The sequence below is a fragment of the Chiloscyllium plagiosum genome, unplaced genomic scaffold, assembly GCF_037043375.1.
Source record: "Chiloscyllium plagiosum isolate Xiang-an unplaced genomic scaffold, Cpla_swu_hap1 HiC_scaffold_12, whole genome shotgun sequence".
Taxonomy (NCBI): Eukaryota; Metazoa; Chordata; class Chondrichthyes; order Orectolobiformes; family Hemiscylliidae; genus Chiloscyllium; species Chiloscyllium plagiosum.
This window is the reverse complement of record NW_028270150.1, coordinates 95268801-95278848: the sequence shown is the minus strand read 5'-3', so window position 1 is coordinate 95278848 and position 10048 is coordinate 95268801. Positions and strand designations below refer to the sequence as shown.

Below are 10048 nucleotides of genomic sequence, written 5' to 3'. Positions count from 1 at the left end.
GTTGGAGTCATTCCTGGCACATTGGAGGATGGGTGTGGTTGTTGGAAGTCAGCCACCTCAGCTCCAGGACATCTCTGCAGGAGTTCCTCAGGGAAATGTCCCAGGCCCAGTTATCTTCAGCTGCTTCACTGTTGACAATCCCTCCATCATAAGGTCAGAATTCAGGATGTTTGTTGATTGTTCACAAAGTTTCATACCTTTCCTGCATCGTCAGATCCTATCGAAGAGTGTGGTGCTGAAAAAGCACAGCCAGTCAGGCAGAATCCAGGAGCAGGAGAATTGACATTTTGGGCATAAGCCCTTCATCAGGATTCCTGAAATGTCAAGTCTCCTGTCCTCACATGCTGCCTGACCCCCTGTGCTTTTCCAGCACCACACTCTTTGACTCTGATCTCCAACATCTGTCAGATACTAAATCCATGCGTAACAACATTTGAACAATATTCCGGCCTGAGCTGACAAGTAGCATTTGCTCCACACAAACATCAGGGATCTCCAAAAAGAGAGAATGTAACCATTTCTCTTCATATCAATGAATTCCCCAGTGTCAGCATCCTGGGGGAGGGGGTGAAGGGTTGCAATAGACCACAGTCTGATCTGGACCAGTCATATAAATGCATGTGTTACAAGACCATGTCAGAGATCAGTGTTTCTACAGTGCATACTTCACCTCCTGACTCCCCAGATTCTGCCCACTATCTACAAAGGGCACGTCATGAGTGTGAATGAATACTCCCCACTTGTCTGGGTGAGGCCTGTCCAACAACTCTCTATAAACTTGATAATACAGCAGCTCCCTTGACTGGCACCACATCCACAAACATTGCCAGCTTCCACCCTCACCACCCCAGCAGCAATGTGCGGCATGTGGAAGATGTGTAAGAGCCCGTTGATAGAATTTTCCAAAGAAGCGACCTCTGACATCTTAAATCAATAGGCCATCAGCTGCACAAGGAAGCTACCTCTGAGTAGGTATCAGAGGATAACACAGATTGAGATACCCCTGTATTAGCCACCTTCATTGGATAATGATCAGGAGCAGGACATGTCACTAGGTACTAATGAAGGGGAACTTGGGCTGACCATTCCACCCTAATTCTGAATGATTCTGTAAAGATGAGGACCAGCAACCTGGACATTTCCGCCACCCCAATACAGGGTCACTGACCTCTGTTTCACTTCAGAAACTAAAGCATATCTCTCATGGTCTTTGTGATATTTCCTGCATTAGCTTGTTTACATTTCAATAACCTGTCAGGGTAGTGTCAATCTTCACATAATCTCTTACAAACTGCATTTCCTCATTTTCTGTTTCATCCCAAATATGAGTTCCTAATTAATGGCTGGTTTTTTGAATCCAGCAGATTACATGACGATGGGTATAAATACCTCAATACGTTTTCAAAAACAGGGACACACACAGAAATTACACAAAATACTCTGTGTAATTGGTAACTTTTCCACTAGCTTGATCAATTTTCCTGTTTATTTTCCTTCCCATAGTGAACATCATAGCAATTATAATATTGTTGCAAGGGAAGTGTGGTCTTTCAAAATGTATTACTCGTGCTACCTGGAGGCAACGACAGCACCAGATATACTGATTATTATCCTTGATCTGCTATTGAGGCACATTCCAATTGTTTATAAGAGAGAGTTACGTTTCATACGGGCCATCCCCATCTGTAATATCCACGCTGTCTTCCTTTATGCAGCCACCGACTGTTCTGTCTGGTTTACCGTCACTTTTACCTTTGATCGATATGTGGCCATTTGCTGCCCAAATCTGTGAATTAAATTTTGGACTGAGAAGACAGCAGCTGTGGTTCTGGGAACAGTGACTGTGCTGATTGGTTTGAAGAATGTTTTCTGGTACTTTACGTTCACATCTCAGTATTTGCTGAGAAATCTCCCCTGGTTTTGTTCAGTACCAACTGATATTCTGTCATCTCCAGCCTGGGGAATAATCGAGTGCCTTCATTATATCCTGAACCCAGCAGTGCCATTTGTTCTCATTCTGCTGCTCAATGCTTTAAGTGTCAGGCACATTTTAGTGGCCAGCAGAGCCCGCAGGAGACTTCGGGCTCACAGCAGTGGGGAGAATCCCAGTGACCCAGAAATGGGGACTCGAAGGAAGTCCATCATTTTATTGTTTGTTATCTCAGGTGATTTCATCCTGTTATGGTCAGTGTTTATGGAATACTGTCTATGGAAACGCATGAGTCAGATGGGCTATTGGGCCATACATCTACATTATTTGGTATGAGATATTGGATTCATTCTCCAGCTCTAAGTTGCTGCACAAACACTTGTATATATGTCGTGACCCAGACTAAGTTCGGTAAAGAGCTGAAGAACATGGTAAAATACCCTTTTACGTGAATGGGGAAACTCACTAAATGATGAGATGGATTGAAGAATTCAGGGATTAGAAACATGATATGTCTCAGAATCCATCCATACCCACTCTCTGTGGGGTCAGTGATACAGACACAGTGAGGGGAGTCTGCTCTCTCCAATCTTTGTGATACAGACTGAGTGTGTTCAGTTGGCAGTCCTGGTGATCTACAACAGACACAGAATAAATAGCCTGTTCACCCACGGTCAATGATATCGACACAATGGGGTCAGACTGCTCTATCCAAGATGTGTGATACAGATACTGTAGGGACAATCTGCCCTCTCTCGGGTCTGTGACAAAGAGGCAGTGAGTTTGGTTTGCTCTCTCACTGGGATAGATGTGAACACACTAATATGAATGAGGAGCAGGTCAGTTAGCACTTGTGCCTGATCTGCCATAGTTCATGGTTGATCTTCCGACAGACTTAATCCTCTTTTCCACTTACGTTCCATCCCCATTGAATCCCTTGTTAGTGAAGAGTCCACATAACTCTTCCAGACAAGTCATCAATGAGCCTGACTCCATTGTTATCTGGAAGCTAATTCCACACACTATTGTACAGTGAGGTGAATCACATGTGGTATATGCTGCCACAAATACTTTGTCAGTTTTAAAAGGGAATTTACAGAATGTGAATTAGTTAATTTGTTTAAACTCAACTATACATGAGGCAAAACAGGGACTCTGAAATTGTGAACAACATCTGATTGTGTCAAGTTTCATTTTAGTAAAGCTGTCTCATCTGACAACACATCTCGATTGAAAGAACATGCAAGAAACACTAATGTTATGAGACCGTAAGACATAAGACCAGAATTTAGGCTATTCAGCACAATGAGACTGCTCGGCCATTCACTCATGGCTGATACGTTTCTCAACCCTATTCTCCCACTTTCTCCCCATAACTGTTGATCCCTTTGATACTCATGAACCTGACAATCTCAGTTTTAAGTATACTCAATGACCTGGTCTCCACAGCCATCTGTAACAATGAATTCCATAGATTACCACTCTCTGGCTGAAGAAGTTTCTCATTATCTCCATTCTAAACGGTCTTCCTTTTACTCTAAGCCTTTGCTCTCTTGTCCGAGTCTCTCCTACCAATGGAAACATCTCCCGACATCTACTCTGTCCAGACCATTTAGCTTTCTCCATGTTTGAATTAGATCCAACCTGATCCTTCTGAACTCCATCAAGTATGGACTCAGAGTCCTCAAATGATCCTCATATATTAAGCTTTTCATTCCTGGTAACTTTCATTTCATTTCAATTACTCTGCTGTCTTGCATGGTTTGCATTTCTTTAACAATTTATTGTACACTGTGTATGACCATGTAATTTGTGCTGGCCATGTAGCACCTTGGTCCTGGAGGAACTCTGTCTCCTTTTTCCTGTATCGGTTGTATGTGGTAGAAAAGACAAATAAAGCTACTCTTGACTCTTGACCCTTGACTCTTGGGAGCATTCTTGTGAACCTTCCCTGAACACACTCCATATCCTTCATGAGATATGGGCCCCAAAACTGGGCACAATACTAAATACTCCAAAAGTGTTCTGACAAGACCCTTATAGAGCCTTCTCGAGCATCAGACATACATCCCTGCTTTAATATTCAAGATAAAAGCCATTCCTGAACTTGCCTTCCTAACTACTGACTCAACCTGCTAGTTTACCTTGACAGAATCTTGAATTAAAACTTCCAAGTCTCTTTGCACTTCAGGCTTCTGAATTTTCTCATCATTTAGACAATAGTCCATGCCTCTATTCTTCCTACCAAAGTACATGACATCACACTTTCCCACATTGTGCTCCATCTGTCACTTCTTTGCCCACTCTCCTAATCTGTCCGAATCCTTCTGCAGCCACCCCGCCTCCTCAATGCTGCCTGTCCGTCCACCTATTTTTGTATCATCTGGAGACTTAGCCAAACGTGAGTCTCTCTCGTTCCCACAAAACCGCCTATCTGTGCCCCGAACTATCGAGTCCCCAATTACTACTGCTCTGCTCTTCTTCACCCTTCCCTTCTGAGTAACGGGGACAGGCTCCGTGCCAGAGACCTGAGCCCCGTTACTTACCCCTGGTAAGTCATCCCACCCACAAGTATCCAAAACGGTATACTTGTTCTTGAGGGGAACGGCCGCAGGGGGTCCCTGCACTGGCTGCTTCCTCCCAGTCCCCCTCACTGTCACCCATCTATCTGCCATCTTTGGAGTTACTACTTCCCTATAACTCTGATCTATGACCCCCTCTGCCTCCCGAATGATCCGAAGTTCATCCAACTCCAGCTCCAGTTCCCTAACACGGTCTTGGAGGAGCTGGAGATGGGTGCACTTCCTGCAAGTGTAATCGGCAGGGACGTCGATGTCATCCCTCACCTCATACATGTTGCAGGAGGAACATTGCACTGCCTTCACTGCCATCCCTCTAAAGCTAACTTTTATTTAAAAAAAAAGCTGGGTCTAAAGAATACAACAAGCAAAATTCAGCACTTACCTACTTACCACAACAGGTGTTATTATTAGGTTAGAGGAGGAGGGTGGGTGGGAGGCACTACCCGTGTAGTGCCTCGGGTTCCTCTCCTTCGCGCTTTTAAAGGGGGAAAAAAACCTACCCAGGTAAGCTTCCACTAACTGCTTCCGGGTCTCAGCTGCCCCTCTGGTCGCCGTCACTTCCCTCTGGTGCTCCCGCTCTTTCTGTGAAGAGAGAGTGAAAGAGAAAAAAAAACACCGCTGCCCGTTACCGGTAAGCACTTTTAAAACCAAACGGTCTTACCTTCGCTGCTGCTCGCACTGGAAATGACCGACGGCTTCGAAGGGTGAGTATAAATACTCACCGCTTTCCTTCCTGGCTGCCCCTCTGGTCGTCGTCACTTCCCCCTGGTGCTCCCGCTCTTTCTGTGAAGAGAGAGTGAAAGAGAAAAAAAAAAACACCGCTGCCCGCTACCGGTAAGCACTTTTAAAACCAAACGGTCTTACCTTCGCTGCTGCTCGCACTGGAAATGACCGACGGCTTCGAAGGGTGAGTATAAATACTCACCGCTTTCCTTCCCGGCTGCCCCTCTGGTCGTCGTCACTTCCCCCTGGTGCTCCCGCTCTTTCTGTGAAGAGAGAGTGAAAGAGAAAAAAAAACACCGCTGCCCGCTACCGGTAAGCACTTTTAAAACCAAACGGTCTTACCTTCGCTGCTGCTCGCACTGGAAAATGAGAGAGACTCACGTTTGGTATGTTGCCTCCCAGGTGCAAGGGTACGTGATGTCTCTGATCGTGTTTTCCGGGTCCTGGAGGGGGAGGGGGAGCAGCCCGAAGTCGTGGTCCATATCGGCACCAACGACATAGGTAGGAGGAGTGCCGAGGATGTTAGACAGGCTTTCAGGGAGCTAGGTTGGAAGCTCAGAGTTAGAACGAACAGAGTTGTTGTCTCTGGTTTGTTACCTGTGCCACGTGATAGAGATTCGAGGAATAGGGAAAGAGAACACTTAAATGTGTGGCTACAGGGATGGTGCAGGAGGGAGGGATTCCGGTTTTTGGATAACTGGGGTTCTTTCTGGGGACGGTGGGACCTCTATAAACAGGATGGTCTACACCTGAACCTGAGGGGTACCAGTATCCTTGGTGGGAGGTTTGCTAGTGCTCTTGGGGGGGGTTTAAACTTACTCTGCAGGGGCATGGGAACCCAGATTGTAGCTTCAGGGTGCAGGGCCTGGAGTGTAGGGAGGTTAGGAACATGGCATCAATTTCCAAGGAGGGTGCCTGTAAACAGGAAAGTGGCTTGAAGTGTGTATACTTCAATGCAAGAAGTATACGAAATAAGGTAGGTGAACTTGCAGCGTGGGTTGGTACCTGGGACTTCGATGTTGTGGCTATTACGGAGACATGGCTAGAACAGGGACAGGATTGGCTGTTGCAGGTTCCAGGATTTAAATGTTTTAGTAGGGTCAGAGGTGGGGGTAAAAGAGGGGGAGGTGTGGCATTGCTGGTCAAAGATAGTATTACAGTGGTGGAAAGGACGATGGATGAGGACTTGCCATCTGAGGTAGTTTGGGCTGAGGTTAGGAATAGGAAAGGTGAGGTCACCCTGTTAGGAGTCTTTTACAGGCCTCCTAATAGTCCTAGAATCATTGAAGAAAGGATAGGGAAGGTGATTCAGGAGATGAGTGACAGTAATAGGGTGGTTGTTATGGGGGACTTTAACTTTCCTGATATTGATAGGGGAAGCTATAGCTCAAGTTCGTTAGATGGGTCAGTGTTTGTTCAATGTGTGCAGGAGAGTTTCCTGACACAATATGTAGACAGGCCAACAAGAGGTGAGGCCATACTGGATTTGGTTCTGGGTAACGAACCAGGCCAGGTGTTAGAATTAGAGGTAGGTGAGCACTTTGGGGATAGTGACCATAATTCGGTGACTTTTACTCTCGTGATGGAGAGAGATAAGTGTATACTACAGGGCAAGAGTTATAGCTGGGGTCAGGGAAATTATGATGCGGTGAGGCATGACTTATGATGTGTGGCTTGGAAAAGTAGACTCCAAGGCAAGAGTGTAAATGATATGTGGAGCTTGTTCAAGGAGCAACTATTGAGTGTCCTTGATAATTATGTACCTGTCAGGCAGGGAGGAAAGGGTCGTGCGAGGGAGCCGTGGTTTAATAAGGAATTGGAATCCCTTGTTAAATGGAAGAGGGCGGCCTATCTCAAGATGAGACGTGAAGGTTCAATTGGGGCGATTGAGAGTTATAGGGTAGCCAGGAAGGACCTGAAGAGAGAGCTAAGAACAGCAAGGAGGGGACATGAAAGGTCCTTAGTTGGTAGGATTAGGGAAAACCCTAAGGTTTTCTATAGGTATGTTAGGAAAAAAAAAAATGACTAGGGTAGGAATAGGTCCAGTCAAGGATAGTAGTGGGAAGTTGCGTGTGGAGGCGGAAGAGATTGGGGAGACACTGAATGAATACTTTTCTTCAGTATTTACTCAGGAACAGGGCATTGTCGTCGATGTGAATACTGAGTCACAAATAAGTAGAATGGATGGCTTTGAGGTATGTAGAGAAGAGGTGTTGGAAATCCTGGAAAAGGTGAAAATAGATAAGTCCCCTGGGCCTGATGGCATTTATCCTAGGATTCTCTGGGAAGCAAGGGAGGAGATTTCAGAGCCATTGGCCTTGATTTTTATGTCCTCTTTGTCTACAGGAGTAGTGCCAGAAGACTGGAGGATAGCAAATGTGGTTCCCTTGTTCAAAAAGGGGAGTAGGGATAACCCCAGTAACTATAGGCCGGTGAGTCTCACTTCTGTTGTGGGCAAAGTCTTAGAGAGAATTGTAAGGGATAGGATTTATGCACATCTGGATAGGAATAATGTGATCAAGGATAGTCAGCATGGTTTTGTGAAGGGCAGGTCGTGCCTCACAAACCTTATTGAATTCTTTGAAAAGGTGACGAAGGAGGTTGATGAGGGGAAAGCGGTAGATGTGGTATATATGGATTTTAGTAAGGCGTTTGATAAGGTTCCCCATGGTAGGCTACTGCAGAAAATACGGAGATATGGCATTGAGGGTGAGTTGGAGGTTTGGATTAGGAATTGGCTGGATGGAAGAAGACAGAGGGTAGTAGTTGATGGCAAAGTTTCTTCATGGAGTGCCGTCACTAGCGGTGTTCCGCAAGGATCTGTTTTGGGACCATTGCTGTTTGTCATTTTTATAAATGACCTGGAAGAGGGGTTAGAAGGTTGGGTGAGCAAGTTTGCGGATGATACGAAAGTCGGAGGAGTTGTTGACAGTGAGGAAGGATGTGGCAGGTTACAGCAGGATATAGAGAAGCTGCAGAGCTGGACAGAAAGGTGGCAAATGGAATTCAATGTAGCTAAGTGTGAGGTGATTCACTTTGGGAAGAATAACAAAAAGATGGGGTACTGGGCTAATGGTCGGATACTTGGTAGTGTGGATGAGCAGAGGGATCTTGGTGTCCATGTACACAGATCTCTGAAAGTTGCCACCCAGGTAAATAGTGCGGTGAGGAAGGCATATGGCGTACTGGCTTTTATTGGTAGAGGAATTGAGTTCCGGAGTCCTGAGGTCATGATGCAGTTGTATAAGACTCTGGTGCGGCCGCATCTGGAATATTGTGTGCAGTTTTGGTCGCCATACTATAGGAAGGATGTGGAGGCACTGGAACGGGTGCAGAGGAGGTTTACCAGGATGTTGCCTGGTATGGAAGGAAGATCGTATGAGGAAAGACTGAGACACTTGGGGCAGTTTTCATTAGAGAAAAGAAGGTTTAGGGGTGACTTGATTGAGGTGTAGAAGATGATTAGGGGGTTAGATAGGGTTGACAGTGTGAACCTTTTCCCGCGTATGGAGTCGGGTATTACAAGGGGGCATAGTTTTAAATTAAGGGGGGGTAGATATAGGACTGAAGTTAGGGGTAGGTTCTTCACTCAGCGAGTCGTAAGTTCATGGAATGCCCTGCCAGTAGCAGTGGTGGACTCTCCCTCTTTATGGGCATTTAAGCGGGCATTGGATAGGTATATGGAGGATAGTGGGTTAGTATAGGTTAGGTGGGCTTGGATCGGCGCAACATCGAGGGCCAAAGGGCCTGTACTGCGCTGTATTCTTCTATGTAAATTAATACATATTCCTCGAGAGGGTTCTGCTTCCGGAACTGTTACCCGGAATTCCCTCCTCTCCACAATTACTGCAGCATGGCCTCAGTCTAACGGATCCTTTTTTTTGCCCTTTTGTATTCCAAAAACCCTTTCCAAGTTTTAAAACCCGAAAGAACTGCGGATGCAGTAAGTCCGAACCCAAACCCGAAGTCGGTGGTAAAGCTGTATGAAGAGAAATCAGAGTTCACGGTCCGGCCAGGTGACCCTTTCTGAGAACTTCACAAGTTTTAATTGTGTGATCGTTCCAGGGTTGTTCTGGGATTTTCGTGCTATTTTTGTTATTGATTGATTTCAGATGATGAGAAATCCGAAATACTGCTTTGTGTGTATTAAAAAGTGAGGCGGGGCATAATGAGACCTACCCACTCAGCAAATCTCAGTCTTTTATGACTTCTCAATTCTAATATTTCACTGCAAAATTTCCGACAAAACAACATCGAAATTTAGAGTCAAGAACTATTATTGCACATCAGCTGATTTCTAGGCTGCTGCGTGCTGTAGCGATGGTGGTATAGTGGTGAGCATAGCTGCCTTCCAAGCAGTTGACCCGGGTTCGATTCCCGGCCATCGCAAAATGTGTACTTTAAAACCATTCCTAACCAAAAGAGCCGAAAACTTCAGTGGTAATTAAACACTAACATCTGCACATCACACTGAGTCAGCCACACCAACGTTGCCAGACCTCTGGAGTGCAGACACAACTTTGAAGTTGAGGATGTGCCCAGGAGGATTAAGGAGTCAAGTCGATCACGATTCACATAAACTGGAGTCATGGCAGAATTCCTTGGTTTTCCATCTTATTTGAAAAGAAATGTTTCCGGATTTCACTCATTTCAACATTACTCTCAGTGTTGTTTGTGAAATACAGCCTAATATCAAGTGAAATGTGGGTGGGCAGTTCACAAATATCCAAACAACGTTATTTCTCATATCGAATCGGTCATGTTATTTTTTTAGGTGCAGGTCAGAAATAGGAGGAATGGAGACCAGCTGCTT

General features: G+C 45.5%; 1 non-coding gene across 1 annotated transcript; it reads left to right on the top strand.

Moving 5' to 3' along the window:
- Positions 1–9552: 9552 nt before the first annotated feature.
- Positions 9553–9624, top strand: trnag-ucc (transfer RNA glycine (anticodon UCC)). The gene has a single exon. It is a non-coding gene; the product is annotated as a tRNA-Gly (tRNA).
- Positions 9625–10048: the final 424 nt, after the last annotated feature.